Raw genomic sequence first — 20688 nt, 5'->3', positions numbered from 1 at the left:
ATTATTTCAGATATGAATACCCAACTTATCAAATGAAGTCAAAGTCCTTCAGGGTATCTTAACAAATCTATAGTCAAGAAAAAGTTACAGAATTCAGTTCAATGCAAATATATACCAACCATGTTTAATTCAAACTAGGGAAAATAAATAGATGATTTAGTGATTTTCCACAGAACTGAACTCAGCTCTTTTACAAAGCAACAAAAGAAGGGAAAGAGACTGCCAGAAGTCAAGCCAGCAACCTGATTTCCTAGGAAATTAGTTTTTACTTGGCAAAGTACTGGCCTCTAAAGAAGCACAACTCTACAAATAGAGATGAGACACATAAAACTTGAACACTCTGTAAAAAAATGTATGCTTTTCCCTTTATTCTTAAGATCTCTAAAAGTGAATAATTAATGACTATTAAAAACAGGGGAGAAAAAAGACCCAATTTAGAGTTAAACATTCTAAAAACAGTAAGTTTCTTTCAAAATGCTAAGCAAATCTTACAAATTGTAACATAATTACATTTTTGTTATTTTGAAAATTAAAAGGAAAATATCATGCCATTTCTAACCTTCAGTTAGGATTACATGGGAGACTTTAATATTAACTATATTAATTATGGATTTAAATTTATCAAGGTTAATACAATCTTTACAACACTTCTATAATGTTTTTAATCATCCCTACAGAACATTTCCTTGAATTTTCAATTTAAAAACTAAAACCTTTACATGTGATCTTCGTTCAGAAAAAGGCTATGTGTAATAATAAAAAAGAAGAGTCTTCTTAAGATAAAAAGGGTGCTAGGATAGGTGAATTAAAGAGGAGAAAGGAGATAGAAAGAGAAAGGAACGGGTATGAATCTTTTCTTCCTTTAAGTCACATTTTTTGTTTGTTTGTTTTGTTTTGTTTTGTTTTGAGACGGAGTCTCGCTCTGTCGCCCAGGCTGGAGTGCAATGGCGCAATCTCGGCTCACTGCAAGCTCCGCCTCCCGGCTTCACCCCATTCTTCTGCCTCAGCCTCTCCGAGTAGCTGGGACTACAAGCGCCCGCCACCACGCCCGGCTAATTTTTTGTATTTTTAGCAGAGACGGGGTTTCACCGTAGTCTCGATCTCCTGGCCTCGTGATCCGCCCGCCTCGGCCTCCCAAAGTGCTGGGATTACAAGCGTGAGCCACCGCGCCCGGCCTAAGTCACATGTTTAAGGACCTCACCCTGATTTCTATTTAATGGCTTAGCAGTGGAAGCTTCCAAATAACTGATGACACAAGGATGCCCAGTAGGCAGAGAAATAGCAGCTGAACCTCATTTACCGTTCGGGTATAAGGTTAACGTAAGGATGAAATTATACAACCTGTATATTTAAATCAGTGGATTCATTTATAACCTATTCTTGCAACTCTAAACTGCTTCCCTCATACAATGACCCCAAATGCCACTCTAGACCAAAAGGCCAACAAATTGCTGTTGGAAAAATTAGTGACAAAGCAGAAAATTTTATTAAACTTTGTAACAAACCAATAAACAAAAAGTAATGGTCTCAACTAATGGTGCTGGGACAACTAGATATCCATATATATATATCCATATATATATATCCATATATATATATCCATATATATATATCCATATATATATATCCATATATATACACATATATGTACATATATATACATATATATACATATATATCTATATATATCTCCATATATATATCCATATATATCCATATATATATCCATATATATCCATATATAGATATCCATATATATAGATATCCATATATATATATATATATATATAGATATCCATATATATATATATATATATATACATCCATATATCTCAACAAAAGAATTGTTGGGCCCCTTCCCCCATACTGTACACAAAAATTACTGCAAAATGGATCACAGACTTAAATGTAAGAGCCAACTCTATAAAACTCTTAGAAGACACTGACATGGAGTGAAAAAAATTAAGAAAAAATAGGGCCGGGCGTGGTGGCTCAAGCCTGTAATCCCAGCACTTTGGGAGGCCGAGGTGGGCGGATCACGAGGTCAGGAGATCGAGACCATCCTGGCTAACACGGTGAAACCCCGTCTCTACTAAAAATACAAAAAATTAGCCGGGCGTGTTGGCGGGCGCCTGTAGTCCCAGCTACTCGGGAGGCTGAGGCAGGAGAATGGCGTGAACCCGGGAGGCGGAGCTTGCAGTGAGCCGAGATCGCACCACTGCACTCCAGCCTGGGGGGTGACAGAGCAAGACTCCATCTCAAAAAAAAAAAAAAAAATTAAGAAAAAATAAACTAAAACTCTTACAAGAAAACATAGGTATAAATATTCACAACCTTGGATTGGGCAATAGTTGTTAGATATTGTATCAAAAGAACAAGCAAAAAAAACAAACAAATTGGCCAGGCGAGGTGACTCACGCCTGTATTCCCAGCACTTTGGGAGGCTGAGGCGGGTGGATCGCGAGGTCAGGAGATCGAGACCATCCTGGCCAACACGGTGAAACCCCATCTCTACTAAAAATATAAAAAATTAGCCGGTTGTGGTGGCAGGTGCCTGTAATCCCAGCTACTCGAGAGGCTGAGGCAGGAGAATGGTATGAACCCGGGAGGCAGAGGTTGCAGTGAGCTGAGATAGCGCCACTGCACTCCAGCCTGGGTGACAAGAGCGAGACTCTATCTCAAAAAAAAAAAGGACTTGAGCCAGCGTGGTGGCTCCTGGGTCATGGGCCAGGAGTTTGAGGCCAGGCTGGACAACACAGGGAGATCCCTATGTCTAAAAAAGAAAAAAAAGAAAAAAAAAGCTGGACTTTACTAAAATGAAAAACTTTTGTGCTTCAAAGAATATCATCAAGAAAGTGAAAAGACAGCTCACAAAATGGGAGAAAATGCTTGTAAATTATTATGTCTGACAAGGAATTTACATCCAGAATATATAAAGAAAACATATATTACAACTCAATAATAAAAAGACAAACCAGCTTTTAAAAAATGGGCAAGCACATAAAAAGATACTTCTTCCAAGAAGATAGACAAATGGCCAAGAAGCATATGAGAAGATTCTCAACATCACTAGCCATCAGGGAAATGCAAATCAAAACCACAATTAATTTCTACTTTAGGCCAGGCACAGTGGCTCACTGTAATCCCAGCACTTTGGGAGGCCAAGGCAGGCGGATCACGAGGTCAAGAATTCGAGTCCAACCTGGCCAACATAGTGAAATCCCATCTCTACTAAAGATACAAAAATTAGCCTGGCATGGTAGTGCATGCCTCAGCTGAGAGGCTGAGGCAGGAGAATAGCTTGAACCCAGGAGGGAGAGGTTGTGGTGAGCCAAGATCACACCACACACTCCAGCCTGGGCAACAAAGCAAGACTCTATCTCAAAGAAAAAAAAATTCTACTTTATATTCACTAGAATAGCTCTACTCAAAAAGCAGAGATTAGCCTGAGCTGTGACTCACACTTGTAATCCCAACACTTTGGGAGGCGAGGAGAAAGAATGGCTTGAGGCCAGGAGTTCCAGACCATCCTGGGCAACATAGCGAGATTCCATGTCTACCAAAAAATTTAAAAAATAAAAATTAGCTGGGCATGGTGGTGCAGTCCTAGCTACTAAGGAGGCTAAGGTGGGAGGATAGTTTGAGCCAGGAGTTTGAGGCTGCAGTGAGCTATCATGCCCACTACACTCCAGCTTGGGTGACAGACCAAAACTCTGCCTCAAAACAACAATAAAAAAAAAAAAAAAAGAAAGAGGTAATAACAATTGTTGGTGACAATGCAGAAAAACTGGAATTCTCATTCTCACTGCTGGTGAGAACGTAAAATGGTGTAGCTGCTTTAGAAAATCTCAAAAGAGTTACCATATAACTTAGCAATTCCACTACTTATGGGTATATACACAAAAACAATGAAAAGAGACCCAGCACAGTAGCTCACACCTGTAGTCCCAACACTTTGGGAGGCTGAGGCAGGAGAATAGCTTGAGCCCAGGGGTTCAAGACCAGCCTGGGAAACATAGTGAGAGACCCTGCCTCTACAAGAAAAAAAAAAAAGAAAGAAAAAAAAAAAAACGAGCAGGAGTGGTGGTGCATGCCTATGGTCCTAGCTACTCAGAGGCTGAAGTGGGACCATCTCTCGATCCTGGGAGGTTAAAACTGCAGTAAGCAATGATTGCACCACTGCACTCCGGACTGAGCTACAGAGCAAGATCCCATCTCAAAAATAATAATAATAATAAAAATAAATTGTTTAAATTGTTTTAAAAAGAAAAAAGAAATGAAAACACATGTCCACACGAAAACTTGTATATGAATGTTCATATCAGCTCTATTTGAATAGCCAAAAACTAGAAATAATCCAATGTCTATCAGAAGAAATTTTTTAAATTGCAATATATCCATATTATGGAATACTACTCAACAATAAAAGGTAATGAAATATTGATACACAAATAACGTGGAAAATCTCGAATTAGGCAGAATGAAAGAAGTCAGACAAAAAAAAAATATATATATATACTACATGATGCTATTTATATAAAATTCTAGAAATTGCAAACTAATCCATGACAGACAGCAGATTAGGAGTTGCCTGCGGGAATAGAAAGGGAGAGATGTATTACAAAAGGTAGAAAACTTTTGGAGTGATCGGTATGTTCTTTACCTTAGTTGTAGTGTATACATATGTAAAAACTCATTATACTGTTTACCTTTTTTTTTTTTTTTTTTTGAGACAGGGTCTGGCTCTGTCACCCCATCTGGAGTGTAGTGGTGCAATCTCAGCTCACTGCAACCTCCACCTCCTCGGCTCAAGCGATCCTCCTGCCTCAGCCTCCCGAGTAGCTGGGACTACAAGCACATGCCTCCATGATTGGCTAATTTTTGCATTTTTGTGGAGATGGAGTTTCACCATGTTGACCAGACTGATCTCAAACTCCCAAGCTCAAGCAGTCTGCCCTCCTTGGCTTCCCAAAGCACTGTGCTGGGAATACAGGTTTGAGCCACTGCACCAAGCCCTGTTTACCTTAAATACGTGCAGTTTCACCGTACATCAATTGTACCTGAATAAAGCTATTTTAAAAATGCACATGCCATGGTGGGGGAAGAGAATTATACTAGCCTTTCTGAAAATGGCATGTTTGGGTAAGAAAAAAGTAGAAAAAGGATGAGTGCAGCGGCTCACGCCTGTAATCCCAGCACTTTGGGAGACTGAGGCGGGTGGAACACCTGAGGTCAGGAGTTCGAGACCAGCCTGGCCAACATGGTGAAACCCCGTCTCTACTAAAAATACAAAATTAGCCAGGCGTGGTGGCACATGCCTGTAATTCCAGCTAATCAGGAGGCTGAGGCAGGAGAATCGCTTGAACCTGGGAGGCAGAGGGTGCAGTGAGCCGAGACCACGCCATTGCACACCAGTCTAGGCAACAAAAGCAAAACTCCATCTCAAAAAAAAAAAAAAAAAGTAGAAAAAACAGGCTGAGAGGATTGATCGATTGATGATTGATTCACTCATTCATTGAGCCGGAGTCTTGCTCTGTCACCCAGGCTGGAGTGCAGTAGCGCGATCTCAGCTCACTGCAACCACCGCCTACCGAGTTCAAGCAGTTCTCCAGCCACAGCCTCCCGAGTGGCTGGGATTACAGACGCCCGCCAACAAGCCCAGCTAATTTCTTTTGTATTTTAGCAGAGACAGGGTTTCACTGTGTTGCCCTCTCGAACCCCTGAGCTCAAGCAATCTGCCCGCCTCCGCCTCCCAAAGTATTTATTTATTTTTGAGACAAAGTCTAACTCTGTCGGCCAAGCTGGAGTGCAGTGGCGCAATCTCGGCTCACTGCAACCACCACCTCCCGAGTTTAAGCGATTCCCCTGCCTCAGCCTCCCTGAGTGGCTGGGATTACAGGCACGCACCAGCTTGCCTGGCCGAGAGCTTTTAAATATGACAAACCTTTTTAAAGGTCAAAATATTGGCCAGGCACAGTGGCTGACGCCTGTAAACCCAGCACTTTGGGAGGCCGAGGCTGGTGGATCACGACATCAGGAGATCGAGACCATCCTGGCTAACACGGTGAAACCTGGTCTCTACTAAAAATACAAAAAATTAGCCAGGTGTGGTGGCATGCGCCTGTGGTCCCAGCTACTCGGGAGGCTGAGGCAGGAGAATCGCTTGAACCCGGGAGGCGGAAGTTGCAGTGAGCCCAGATCGTGCCACTGCACTCCAGCCTAGGTAACAGAGCAAGACTCCATGCCAAAAAAAAAAAAAAAAACAGTCAAAATATTTAACTGATCCTCACATGGTAATAGCTGAATTTTCAGCATCCATTGATGGAGAAAATAGTCAAAACACAACCAAAGCTACCCTGAATTGAGGCAAGCCTTTAAAACAAAGATTTTTAAAACTCATCTCAATATTTATTTGAAGAATGAAACTATATATACATACATACATATGTTTAGAACATATTGCTTTAGTCTACAATTTTTCTCTAGATCACAAGGTCAAGAGATCAAGACTTTCCTGGCCAACATGGTGAAACCCATCTCTACTGAAAATACAAAAACTAGACGGGCGTGGTGGCGTGCGCCTATAGTCCCAGGTACTCGGGAGGTTGAGGCAGGAGAATTGCTTGAACCCGGGAGGCGGAGGTTGCAGTGAGCCGAGATCGCGCCACTGCACTCCAGCCTGGCAACAGAGCGACACTCTGTCTCAAAAAAAAAAAAAAAAAAAAAAAAAAGTAGGCAATATTTGATGAATATATGGATTTAAGAACTCTAGATAACTGCAGAAAACATCCTCCCCAAACTACAGACTTGCAGGCAACAAATTGAGAACCACTGATAAAGATACCCAATGCCAAGGAGATTCAATACAGTACTTAAATATTATCTTAAATAAAAGAGGTCAAGCCTAATGAAAATGTATCTAATAGGTTTCCTAGCTATATTTCATAATTCAAAAGAATTTAGAGATTAGCTGTAACACTGCTAACCTGAGTGCAGATATTTAAGAATTTACAAGCCTAGGCAACACAGGAAATCCCAACACTACAAAAAATGTTAAAAATTAGGTGGACATGATGGCATGTACCTGTAATCCCAACTACCCAGGAGGCTGAGGCAAGAGGACTGCCTGAGCCCCAGGAGTTTAAGGCTGCAGTTACCTATGATGGTGCCACTGTACTCCAGCCTGAGTGACAAAGTGAGACCCTGTCTCAAAAAAAAAAAAAAAAAAAAAACTTACAGCTGATTTATAGCTGGATAAAGATTCAAGTTTTTCCAGAGATGGACTAGACTGAAAATGTGACAAAGTCAAAAAGAATTCAAGATTCCTTTTCATGTCTAAATGAAGTTTAAATTTCATAGTACAATTTAATATACAAGACTCTTTTCCAGTCCACACAAATAACACAGAGAAAGTTTTTTACCTCCCACCTGCTTCGGTAAAAATGCTGGGTCCTTGCAACAGTAAATGTAGCTAACATTTACTGGGCATTTACTATGAACTAAACATTATGTTAAATTGTTTAACTTTACATGGATTATCTCATATAATCCTCAAAGCCATTTATTTTTAAGATAAGAAAACCAGCAAAAATAGTTAACTTACCTAAGGAAGCAGAGCTGAAGGTGAATTCAGGCAATTGGAGTTCATTTTACCATACCACCTCCTATTAGTTCACATCATAAACTCAGCCCCTAATGTGGGGGATGGGTTCCATCATTCATCAGTACGTTTATGTAAATCAGAGAATAACAAAAAAGATAAAAGTCCTGACTGCAAAAAATTAACAACTTTTGAAGAAATGGAATTTAATATTGCAAAATAACTTTTTCCTTTTTTTTTTTTTGAGATGGAGTCCTGCTCTGTCGCCCAGGCTGGAGTCCAGTGGCACAATCTCAGCCTACTGCAACCTCCACCTCCCAGGTTCAAGTGATTCTCCTACCTCAGCCTCCCGAGTAGCTGGGACTATAAGCACTCGCCACCACACCCGGCTAATTTTTGTATTTTTAGTAGAGATGAAGTTTCACTATGTTGGCCAGGCTAGTCTCAAACTCCTGACCTCAAGTGATCCTCCTGCCTCAGCCTTCCAGAATGCTGGGATTACAGGCATTAGCCACCATGACTAGACTTGCAAAATAACTTTAAAAAAAAATCCTAAGCCAGGCACGGTTGCTCACGCCTGTAATCCCAGCACTTTGGGAGGCCGAGGCGGGTAGATCACAAGGTCAGTAGTTCGAGACCAGCCTGGCCAATATGGTGAAACCCCGTCTCTACTAAAAAATACAAAAATTAGCCAGGCATGGTGGCGTGCCCTGTAATCCCAGCTACTCAGGAGGTTGAGGAGGAGAATCGCTTAAACTCGGGAGGCAGAGGTTGCAGTGAGCCAAGATCGTGCCACTGCACTCCAGCCTGGGTGACAGAGTGCGACTTCAAAAAAAAAAAAAAAATCCTTAACATGACAAAATGCCAAACTGTATGGTTTCTAAAATTAGTCTAGAGCATTTTGGGAGGCCAAAGCAGGAGAATCACTTGAGGCTAGCAGCTCAAGACTAGCCTTGGCAGCATAACAAGACCTCATATCTTAAAAAAAATAATAAATAAACATAAAATTAACTTTGGGAGGCTGAGGCAGAAGGATCACTTGAGCCCAGGAGTTGGAGAACAGCCTGGGCAACATAGTGAGACCCCAGTTCTATTTTTAAATAACTTTTTTAAAAATAAAAATAAGGCCAGGCATGGTGGCTCACGCCTGTAATCCCAGCACTTTGGGAGGCCGAGACGGGCAGATCATGAGGTCAGAAGATCGAGACTATCCTGGCCAACATAGTGAAACCCAGTCTCTACTAAAATACAAAAAATTAGCCAGGCATGGTGGTGCACCCTGTAGTCCCAGCTACTCGGGAGGCTGAGGCAAGGGAATCGCTTGAACCCGGGAGGCAGAGGCTGCAGTGAGCCGAGATTGCGCCACCACATTCCAGCCTGGCAACAGAGCGAGACTCCATCTCAAACAAACAAACAAACAAAAAAACATAGGCCGGGTGCAGTGGCTCACACCTGTAATCTCAGCACTTTGGGAGGCTGAGGCAGGCAGATCACGAGGTCAGGAGTTTGAGACTAGACTGGCCAACATAGTGAAACCCCGTCTCTACTAAAAATACAAAAAATTAGCTGGGCATGGTGGCAGGTGCCTGTAATCCCAGCTACTCAGGCGGCTGAGGCAGGAGAGTCACTTGAACCCAAGAGGTGGAGGTTGCCGTGAGCCGAGATCACGCCATTGCACTCCAGCTCAGGCGACAGACAGTGCAAGACTCCGTCTCAAAAAATAAATAAATAAATAAATATAAAATTAGTCTAGAGTATTACAGAAAGATATTAAGAAATGAACAATAGGCTGAGCACAGTGTCTGACACTTATAATCCCAGCACTTTGGGAGGCTGAGGCAGGAGGATCACTAAAAAGGAAAAAACAAAACAAAACAAAACAAAAAAAAACCTGGGCAACATAGAATGACCTCATCTCTACAAAAAAAAAAGAAAAAAAAAAAGAACAACATTTGATGTAACATGTTAACATTTTTATAAATGACCAGTCATGTAAATGGACATTTACAGTTCATTTTCTTGATGATATTTTTTTTTTTTTGAGACGGAGGCTGACTCTGTCACCCAGGCTGGAGTGCAGTGGCACAATCATGCTCACTGCAACGCCCCCCACCCTACCCCCAACCCTCAGGTTCAATCGATTCTCCCACCTCAGCCTCCCTAGTAGCTGGGACAACAGGCATGCACCACCACACCCAGCTACTTTTTTGTATTTTTAGTAAAGACTGGGTTTTGCCATGTTGGCCAGGCTGGTCTTAAACTCTGAGCTCAAGTGATCCGCCTGCCTCGGCCTCCCAAACTGCTGGGATTACAGGCATGAGCCACCGCATCTGGCCTCTAATATTTTCAATATAGTATTTGGGACTGCTGTCCTTGCAAGAGTTAAGGAAGACTTGGCTACTACAGGAAATATCTTTCCTTCATACCACCAATACTAGATAATTTTCAAAAACAAGAATGAATCAACTCTTTAAAATAATCATTCAAAATTATGTTCACTGATGAGATTTGAAGTCCATTACATCATGAATGTGATGGAAATTGTACACCTTTCATCAGAGACAATAAATAATATAGCTTTTAACAGCTTTTTTTTAATTTATAATAGAGATAGGGTCTTGCTATGTTGCCCAGGCTTTTATCAAAACCCTAGGCTCAAGCAATTCTCCCTCCTTGGCTCCCAAAGTGCTGGGATTAAAGGCATGAGCCACCACACCAGGCCAGATTCTAACAGCTTTCTACAAATACAGATTTTTCTTTCATTTGACCAAATCCTTAACTAAGGAAGATACAGGGCTTAAATTCTGAAATAAAAACTATTTCTACTTGAATTGCGAAGATAAATGTATTAACCCTAGGGGAAAATAAACTTGTTCTAACTGGCATTTAGAACTAATTTAAAATCATTAACAATATCAGTAAATAATTCAATAAAAGCAATGATTTTAATAACAAAATCAGTAAATAATATAATGCTCAATTTGTTTTTTTCTAGTAGTAGGATTAATGGTTTAAACTGTTGTCAAAAACTCACATGTATTTGGAAGAGGACCAGGTACAGTCACATATCTTGGTATCCAAGGGGGACTCGATCCAGGACCCCATGGATACCAAAATCTGCGGATATCCCAGTTCCTTATGTATAATGGCATAGTACAGTCGGTCCTCTGTATCCGTGGGTCCCACACGGGAGGATTCAACCAATCTTGCATCAAATATATTCGGAAAAAAAAATGGATGGTTGTAATGAACATGTATCTACTTTTCTTTCTTGTCATTACAGCCTAAACAATACAGTATAACTATTTACATAACATTTATATTATATTAGGTTGGTGCAAAAGTAATTGTGTTTTTGCTATTACTTTTAATGGCAAAAGCTGCAATTACTTTTGCACCAACCTAATATTAAGTATTATAATTAATCTAGAGAAATGATTCAAAGTATATAGGAGAATGTGCGCAGGTTATATGTAAATACTACACCATCTTATATAAGTGACTTGTGCATCTATGGATTTTGGTATATTGGGGTCCTGGAATCAATCCCCCACCAATACCTGTATTTGCATATAACCTGCACACATTCTCCCATATACGTTTTATCATCTCTAGATTACTTATTAATATAATACCTAATACAATGTAAAAGCTATGTAAATATTTATACTGTATTTATTCGTATTATTTGTATTGTTTTATTTTTTATTGGGTTTTCTTTCCAAATATTTTCTATCAACAGCTGGTTGAATCCAACGATGCAGAATACACAGATAAGGGCTGACTATAATATGATAGATACAAGCCTGTGACCACACAACAAAATATTAGCTTCATTTACCCCATGTTTCAGTCTAATACACCAAAATAAACCAACCACAAAAACAAACTGAAGTAGTAAATGTTTAAAATATATGTAATGTTTTGGTGTTTGTTTGTTTCTTGATAGAGTCTCGCTCTTGTCGCCCAGGCTGGAGTGTAGTGGCTGGGCTCACTGCAACTTCTGCCTCCCAAGTTCAAGCAATTCTCCTGCCTCAGCCTCCCAAGTAGCTGGGATTACAGGCGTGCACCACTACTCCCAGCTAATTTTTGTATTTTTAGTGGACACGGGGTTTCGCCATGTTGGCCAGGCTGGTCTCGAACTCCTGACCTCAGGTGATCCGCCCACTTTGGCCTCCCATAGTGCTGGGATTACAGATGTGAGCCACCGCGCCCAGCCTTAAAATACATGTAATGTTTTAAAGTCGACTCTGGTTTTCCTAGCCGCCACAATGCTTACAATCATAGTATCTGGAATATTAGCCCACCCTAGAAAGAGAAGTCTATAATAGATCTAATGTTATAATTATTAATAGTTAACAATTACAATTTGTTAAGTGCCCACTATGGGCAAAATGCTATACACTACACAAAACGCTTTTCATTTAATTCTCACCATCAGCCTGATATGGAGGATAGCATAAGCTCCATTTTATGGATGACAAAACTGAATCTAAAAGAAGTTTAGTAAACTGCTCAATTAGTAAATTAACGATGAAGTCAAGATTCAAAATCATGGTCACACAATTATAAAACTTGAATTTTGTCCATTCTGTCATGCTGCCTTTGGACATAAATGATGCTCTTTCAATGTCATAATATGGCAGTCACAAATATATTTCTGTCATCATCAGGCTATTCTATGGTTCTGTGAGATACTAGTTTGGAGGAAAAAAAAGTTTTATCTTGATTAAAGAATACTGGGGGCTAGGCTGGGCGCAGTGGCTCATGCCTGTAATCCCAACACTTTGGGAGGCCAAGACAGGTGGATCACTTGAGGTCAGGAGTTTGAGACCAGCCTGGTCAACATGGCAAAACCCTGTTTCTACTAAAAATACAAAAATTAGCCGGGCATGGTGGCACATGCCTGTAATCCCAGCTACTCGGAAGGCTGACACAGGATCGCTTGAACCCGGTAGGCGGAGGTTGCAGTGAGCCGAGATCGTGCCACAGCACTCCAGCCTGGGAGACAGAGAGAGACTCCATCTCAAAAAAAAAAAGAATACTGGGAGTTAAAACTTCTTATAACAAAGTCAGTTATATTAAAAGAAATTAAGTAAATATGCCAGACGCAGTGACTCACGCCTGTAATCCCAGCACTTTGGGAGGCCGAGGCAGGAAGATCACTTGAGGCCAGGAGTTCAAGACCAGCCTGAGCAACATGGTGAAACCCCGTCTCTACTAAAAATACAAAAAAATTAGTTGGGCATGGTGATTGGCACCTGTAATCCCAGCTACTTGGGAGGCTGAGGCAGGAGAATCGCTTGAACCCAGGAGGCGGAGGCTGCAGTAAGCCAAGATTACGCCACTGCACTCCATCCTGGGTGATAGAGCAGGACTCTGTCTCAAAAAAAAAAAAAAAAAAAAAAACCAACATTTTGGGAGGCTGAGGCAGGCGGATCACGAGGTCAGGAGTTCAAGACCAGCCTGGCCAATATGGTGAAACCTCATCTCTACTAAAAATACAAAAAACTAGCCAGGTGTGGTGGCATATGCCTGTAGTCCCAGCTATTCGGGAGGCTAAAGCAGGAGAATTGCTTGAACCCACGAGGCGGAGGTTGCAGTGAACCGAAATTGAGCCACTGCGCTCCAGCCTGGGCAATAGAGGGAGACACAGTCTTAAAAAAAAACCACAACAAAAATTGGCCAGGCATAGTGGCATGCCCCTGTAGTCCCAGCTACTCGGGAGCCTGACGCAGGACAATTGCTTGAACCTGGGAGGTGGAGATCTCAGTGAGCCGAGATCGTGCCACTGCACTCCAGCCCGGGCATCTTTAAATAAAAGAAATGAAGTAAATAAATCTTCACAAATTATCTACATGATAAAATCAAAATGTACCTGAGATGTACATATGCACAAGTGACTAGACAAAAGTATCACTATTACTTTTCCAAAGTCAAACGTAACCAAGGCCAATCTTAAATAAAGTTACAAATTTAGCTGATTTCTGTGTCCCTGGTTGCCCCAGCTTTGCCTTTATTCAGAGCTAAGCAGTATTCTACAGTTTTTCCCTCTTCTTCCCTAATTAAACTAGAAATGTTCCAAATTAACTATAATTCACCTTAATATAATCAAGTTACCATAATTAAGATTTTGCTGTCCTACTCAGATAATTGAAGACTTTGATCTTGGTTAAAAGAATGTAAGATAGCCTGGGGACGGTAGCTCATGCCTGTAATCGCAACACTTTGGGAGGACTGCCTGAGTTTAGGAGTTTAACAAGACCCTGTCTCTACCGGAAAAAAAAAAAAAACTGGCCACGCGTGGTGGCTCACGCCTGGAATCCCAGCACTTTGGGAGGCCAGGGTGGATGGATCATTTGAGACCAGGAGTTCAAGACCAGCCTGACCAAAATGGTGAAACCTCATCTCTACTAAAAATGCAAAAATTAGCGGGGTGTGGTAGCGCACATCTGTAATCCCAGCTACTAGGCAGGATGAGGCAGGAGAATCACCTGAACCTAGGAAGTGGGGGTTGCAGTGCACCAAAATCGTGCCATTGTACTCCAGCCTGGGCAATGAGAATGAAACTCTGTCTCAAAAAAAAAAAAAAAAACTGGGCAGCCTGTAGTCCCAGCGACTGGAGAGGCTGAGGCAGGAGGATCACCTGAGCCCAGAATGTTGAGGCTGCAGTGAGCCGAGATCATGCCACTGCACACTCCCTCCAAGTCAAAAGAGCAAGACACTGTCTCAAAAAAAAGGAATGTAACTTACCAGCAAACAAGTGGGGAGAAACAGGGTTTTCGTGGGTAGACAGGGGGAAGTCACTGAACGTTAATTACTAATATAGCAACTCCTTGGTTAATCCATTTAAGATGACTAGGGGGTCTCTTCCTAATCCCATACTCTACTGGAGAGGACAAGTGGGAAAGGTTGGACTAGTTAAGGTTGCTGGGGACCTCCCAAGAGCTGCAGAAGCAGGGATAAGACGAGCCTTCTTCTAAATCCACATGGTCCTTCCAAGGCTCTCATCCTCTAGGACTACCACTTAGTCTACTTACTTGCCTTCTGACATGCTTTCTTGAGGGGAAGAAAACAAAGGAAGAGTAATAACAAGCAGCAGAAACTGCAGAGAATGAAAAACAAGTCCATGGGAGAATGTTGCAAATAGAATCATCCTCCTTTACATATGTCACTCCAGGAAAACTGCCAGGAACCACTCATTCTTCTAGATACACTTCCTGCAGATCCTCCAGACTCCTCCCTTAAGCACGTCAGTATTCTCCTTATTCTCCCTTCATTTCAATCCTCCTTTTGCCTCAAGATTTCGAAGTGCACTTTTTTTTATGGTTTCTTTTTGTTTTGTTTTGTTTGAGACGGAGTTTCTTGTTGTCCAGGCTGGAGTACAATGGCATGCTATTGGCTCACTGAAACCTCCGCCTCCTGGGTTCAAGTGATTCTCCTGCCTCAGCCTCCTGAGTAGCTGGGATTACAGGTATGCGCCACCACGCCCCGCTAATTTTGTATTTTTAGTAGAGACGGGATTTCTCCATGTTGGTCAGGCTGGTCTCAAACTCCTCACCTCAGGTGATCCGCCCGCCTCAGCCTCCCAAAGTGCTGGGATTACAGGCATGAGCCACCGCGCCCAGCCTCAAAGTGCATGTTTTATAATCTCCAAAATATATGGCAATATTGTACCTAGTATTTAATGATATCTTATTTATCACTACCTGTGTGTTGCAGCTGAACATACATCCTAAAGCCTTGTATAGTATTTCTACCTCTTATAATAAAATTTATAATATGTTACGTTACTAAAACAAATTTTCCTTTTTTTTTTTCAAGACAGAGTCTTGCTTTGTCACCCAGGATGGAGTGCAGTGGTGCGATCTCGGCTCACTGCAACCTCTGCCTCCTAAGTTCAAGCGATTCTCCTGCCTCAGCCTCCCCAGTAGCTGAGACTACAGTCACGTGCCACCATGCCCAGCTAATTTTTTGGGGTTTTAGTAGAGATGGGGTTTCACTGTGTTAGCCAGGATGGTCTCGATCTCCTGACCTCGTGATCCGTCTGCCTCGGCCTCCCAAAGTGCTGGGATTAAAGGCATGAGCCGCCACACCCGGCCCCTTAAATTTTCTTTGCCACTAAAGGATGCACTATAATGTCAAGATTAAAAAAATAAGATAGCAAAAAAAATTTTTTTTTAATTTAAGGAGTATATTGTTTTATTTCTCCCCAGCCCTATCAAGAAAACATAAAATGAGGGAGGGAAAAAGGTGGGGGGGAGGGGAATGATTAAAGAACTATTGGGTACTATGCTCACTACCTGGGTGACAGGACCAATCATACCCCAAACCTCAGCATCTCACAATATACCCATATAACCAACCTGCATATGTACTCTCAGAATCTAAACTAAAAGTTGAAATTTTTTTTTTAAAAAAGGGAAAAAAATCAGGGTTCAGAAATCTGCCGAATTCAAGATCTATTCTCTAGAAATCAAAACCTGTTACAATAGATGTGTTTTGGCAAGTCCAAAGTAAAATGTAGCTTTTCAAGTACTCTATTATATAAAATACTTTTTAAAAGGTAATTAGTTTAGGAAGTTTTGAAGCAAACTAAAAAACTAGATATAGGGGTTTTATACTTTTACAGAACTAGATTTTCAGTTACCCACATTTCTATTAGAATTTATTGTACAGCGAGTTGGAGAGCAGCAAGCAGAAAAGTAGATCAGAGACTTATAAAACAAGACAAGACTTCTCTGAAATAGAAAATAAACTAACTAGTGTTAACTGAACTTCTACTTTTTAAAATCACTTACCTAAATAAAACTTCAGTATGTGAAACTGAGTCTCACTAAATAGCACAGTTAGGATTTTGGGATTTAAAAACCACCATTTATTCAACTACAGATAACCAAATCCCACTGTAAAATTATTTGGGCAATCAAAGCTATTCCTAGATAAGTATAATCAGATGAATAATATGTCCACTTATTAAAACCAGGTAATCAAACTGCTCAATGTTCTCAATTATGAAGAATGAACTTTTCTATTTGTCATATAGGATTTCTCATTCTTCCATCATTTGGTGTAGAACTGAATGATCTATATAAATGTACCATGACTTAAACAACAACTCTAGTGGTAAGAATAATCCACTGAACTCAATGCAAGAAATCAAAAGCTTTCCTTCTCAAAACTTATGTCACAGAAAAAAAGTAGTAAATTTATTTTGTGAAAAGACTTCATCTGCTTTAGAACTCAGACATGCAATGGTTATATGCCTTGGAGTCTTCCAAGCTAAAATAAAAATTTTAAGGAAATATAATCTGAAATAAAACTAAAAATGATTTTTGAGAGAGAAAAAAATAATCCAAAAATCCTGATGCAAAGCTATACCAACAGTTTCTTCACAATTTCATAAAACATTAATGAAGAGGTTACATAATCCCCTGGATTAAAGATTTTAAAGAAAGCTGCAAGGATCTCTTTCAGTTTTCAATACTGCTTCCTCTGTTCTTAACAGCCATAAAAACAGATCTAAATCAACTCCTAAATATAAACCATCTAGCTTTCAATGGAAGAAAAATCAAACCACGTACAGATAAAACATATATATTCTTTTAAAAAACACACTGTAAATTACATTTAGGTTCCTCAAACAAGTTAAGTTTACAACATGTACCACATCCAGTTTATTCTCAAGGGAGAAAACCACCAAAACAAAAGCTCCAGCTTAATAAATGATTTACTTTGTAGTTAAGCCTCTATCCCAGGTGCATTTTGCTGTCACATATTGTCACTATTTCTTTTCTCTACAAAGACCTAGAAATTGTATATCTAGTTCCTTTAAAAATATCTGTATATGTTTTATATTAGTGTAAAGACAAGAAATAATATTTTTACTCTCTAAAAAAGAAGTATCTTTTCATTTTTCTCTTTTGCAATGCTTCTTACTTTGTTTTTGCTTATTTTCTATACATGAAATTTTCTCAAGCCAGTCCATTTCAGTGTTGTTTACTGTCAATATGTCTGTGTATACTCAGGTTTTTACAAACAATACTTTACAGTACAGTGATAAAAAAGAAAGGGTGAACAAGAGGGCACAAGTGAAACAAAAGCGGACCACATCTGAGAAACACCATTCAATTTCTCTGCCTCAGATTCCCTTAAGGTCTCATGCCAAAGATTCTCAATATCCAAAAAAGTTCCAGAGTCAGAGGCATAACACAATATGTGACAAGACAAACACAGGAAGAACCAAATCACAAACTGAAGAAATTTAATGGAATATAATACTCCCAAAAAAACCTTTTTTTTTTTTTTTTTTTTTTAAGATGGAGTTTCACTCTTGTTGCCCAGATGAAGTGCAATGGCATGATCTCAGCTCACTGCAACCTCCACCTCCGGGGTTCAAGCAATTCTCCAGCCTCAGCCTTCCAAGTAGCTGGGATTACAGGCACGCGCCACCACACCCGGCTAATTTTGTATTTTTTATTAAAGACAGGGGTCTCACCATGTTGGTCAGGCTGATCTTGAACTCCTGACCTCAAGTTATCCACCCGCCTCGGCCTCCCAAAGTGCTGGGATTACAGGCGTGAGCCACCGCGCCCAGCTTTCAGACTTTTTTAACTGTAAGAAATATATTTTATCCTTTGGCCAGGAACTCAAAAAAAGAAATACACTTTACATTGTGACCTAGTACATACACGTAGGAGAAAAGTTTCCCAAAACAATACTTTTCCTTACCAAATGCAATGTCAGTTTATTCTGTTCTACATTTTATTTTCAATGCTGGTAAAAACTCACAACATTGATTTTATAAATTACTAATAGATCACAATCCAAAGTTTGAAAAACACAGGCTTAAAAATGGGTATCCTTTATAATAGGATCTTTTGGGCAATTTGCCTCTACCTGTCTCTTTAGCAGGATGGGCAGGTATTTTAAAGTTGCTACCATTATTACCGGTTTCATTAAAGTAAGTGGTTCTTAAAGTGTGGTCCTCTGACCAACGTGATCATCATTTGAGATAAATATAAATTACTGGGCCCCACCCCAGACCTACTGAAACCCCCAGGTGGGGCCAAGCAATCTACAGTTTACCAAGACCTCCAGCTGATTTTGATGCAAGCTAATATCTGCGAGCCAGGTCTTTATCTTCTATTTAAGAAGTCAGGTCTTTATCGTCTATTGAACAATCCAGTACACACTACTATGTGACAGTCACTATCCTAAAAGCTCTACAAATACCAACTCACATGAAAAAAAAAAAAACACCACCACCACCTTACAAAGTAGGAACTATTACTATTAGTATTCTGATGAGGAAACCGCACAGAAACTTCGCTAAGTGGTGGAACCAGAACTCAAACTTTTCAATTTAGCCGAGTATGCCTATCCTCTTTCTGATCAAGTATCGACTTCTACTTCTTTTTAGTTCAGCTACTCCTCCCCTTTTCCCTCTCAAATTCCCCACCCTGTCAATGAACTTATTTCCTAATATTACTGCCATCATCCTAAAACAAATTTCTTTTCTAAAACAAGTCACTTAACCTTGCTTTTAGGAGCTTTGCTTTGGTCCTAGATGTCAGCTTGGTATTAACTATGAAACTGAAGTTTCTTCTATTTCTGAAGACCTGTGAACCTACATGACTCCACTGTTAATTTCTCATATATCTACTGTCCCAGCCAGTTCCACGAAACCATTACTCTCTCCTCGGGAAACTTTCTTTCTCCACCTTATCTGCTATCCCCTCCTATAGGGATTCTCCCCCACCTCCGCCCATCTCCGTCCCATTTTGCATGACTCCTCTCCAACCGAGGGAACTTCACTTCCCTGCTGGCTCCTCACCCCGGTCTCAAACCCGAGCCACTCCTAGAGGACTTCTTTCCTGGTCCCCTAGGGATCCTCAGACCCGGAGCGGCCAGGCCAGTTGGGTCTCCCATCCCAGCTCAGCTATGGGGGCGCAGGGCGCTCCGGTTCCTCCCCCAGGCGGTGCAAGTTCTCTACTCGTCCGACCCTCCGAAGACCCGCTGCTCCTCATCTCCCCAGGAGCCCCCTCCCTTGGACAGCCGCTTTTCTCAGGAGGGTCCCCAACCCCCTCCGAGCGTTTCCTCAGACGCCCCTACTTGGAGCAAGTCTGCTCCCTGTCACCCGGGACCCCGGCCACCCTCGGCCTTCCTACCTCCCTCGGACCGGGGCCACTCCCAGTTCCCCTGCCCCCCACCCCACTCTCTCCACACCGACCGCTGCCGGGCTTCCCGGGTTCCTCTTCTCCCTGGCACCCAAGCCGTCCTGGGTATTCCCAAGACACCCAGCCCTCGGAGCAGGTCGTTACAGGTCACCCCCTCTCTGGGACCCTGGCCGCTTCCGTTTCCTCAGATACCTACTCCTCACACACTGGCCGCCGGTCAGCGCCCTAGACCGGAGCAGCTGGACGTCCCAAGGGACCTCCTGGCCTGACCCGCGCGGGTCCGGCCCTAGCCTACTTTCCTCGGGAGAACTCGGCAGCCAGAAGCCCAGCCATTCTCCCCCTAGCCCAGTCAGCGCGAACTCGCCGCCGCCCCCGCCGCCTCCGCCCTGGCCCCGGCCCGGGCCCCGACCCGAAGTCCAGGCCCCCTTCCTCCGGCCTCAGCCTCCGGAGTGCTGAACTGGAGATTCCGCCCCGCGACGGCCCCCAGATCTCTGACCCGCGTTACCGGCACTCACCTGCCGCTGCCCCCGACCAACTCAAGCGCCACTGCCTCTACCTCGGCCGCCAGTGGCCACCAAGCGCCACCACCTCCCCCATGACAACAGGCCCACCCTCTTTCATACTTCTAACCTATCCATTGGATAGTGGGGCGGCAGCTCTCCTCTCTGATTGGCTTAGTGTACCCGCCCGTCTTCGCTCTTTACCGCCCCTTTTCCTAAACCCGGTATTCGCCCCGCCCGGACCTGGAGCGTCCTAGCCCAAGCTTTAGTTGTAATTGGTTGAGGGTTGGGCAATTCGAAGTTATGATAGGCTGCTAAAAGTGTCTGTTAAGCTAACTAGCAAGAGATGTGATGGTTAAGGTTGATTCACGCTTGTGCACAGTTTGGTTGCGCAGTAGAAAGCAAAAGG

At 41.9% G+C, this 20688-nt stretch overlaps 1 protein-coding gene across 22 annotated transcripts in view; it reads right to left on the bottom strand.

Moving 5' to 3' along the window:
• NUMB (NUMB endocytic adaptor protein) overlaps positions 1 to 20464 on the bottom strand; it is a 205041-nt gene extending 184577 nt beyond the window's left edge. For 9 of the 22 annotated variants that reach the window (XM_055288894.2, XM_063644202.1, XM_063644209.1 and 6 more), the window contains exon 1: positions 20295 to 20394. The gene's annotated coding sequence lies outside the window, so the exon portion shown is untranslated. Of the gene's footprint in view, positions 1 to 20294 lie in introns of all 22 variants that reach the window. The other 13 variants (XM_055288886.2, XM_055288893.2, XM_063644215.1 and 10 more) reach the window with 8 other exon arrangements.
• Positions 20465 to 20688: the final 224 nt, after the last annotated feature.

Source organism: Symphalangus syndactylus, chromosome 8, assembly GCF_028878055.3.
Source record: "Symphalangus syndactylus isolate Jambi chromosome 8, NHGRI_mSymSyn1-v2.1_pri, whole genome shotgun sequence".
NCBI lineage: Eukaryota > Metazoa > Chordata > Mammalia > Primates > Hylobatidae > Symphalangus > Symphalangus syndactylus.
Note: the sequence above shows the minus strand (reverse complement) of the source record. Positions and strands in the feature narration are given on the sequence as shown.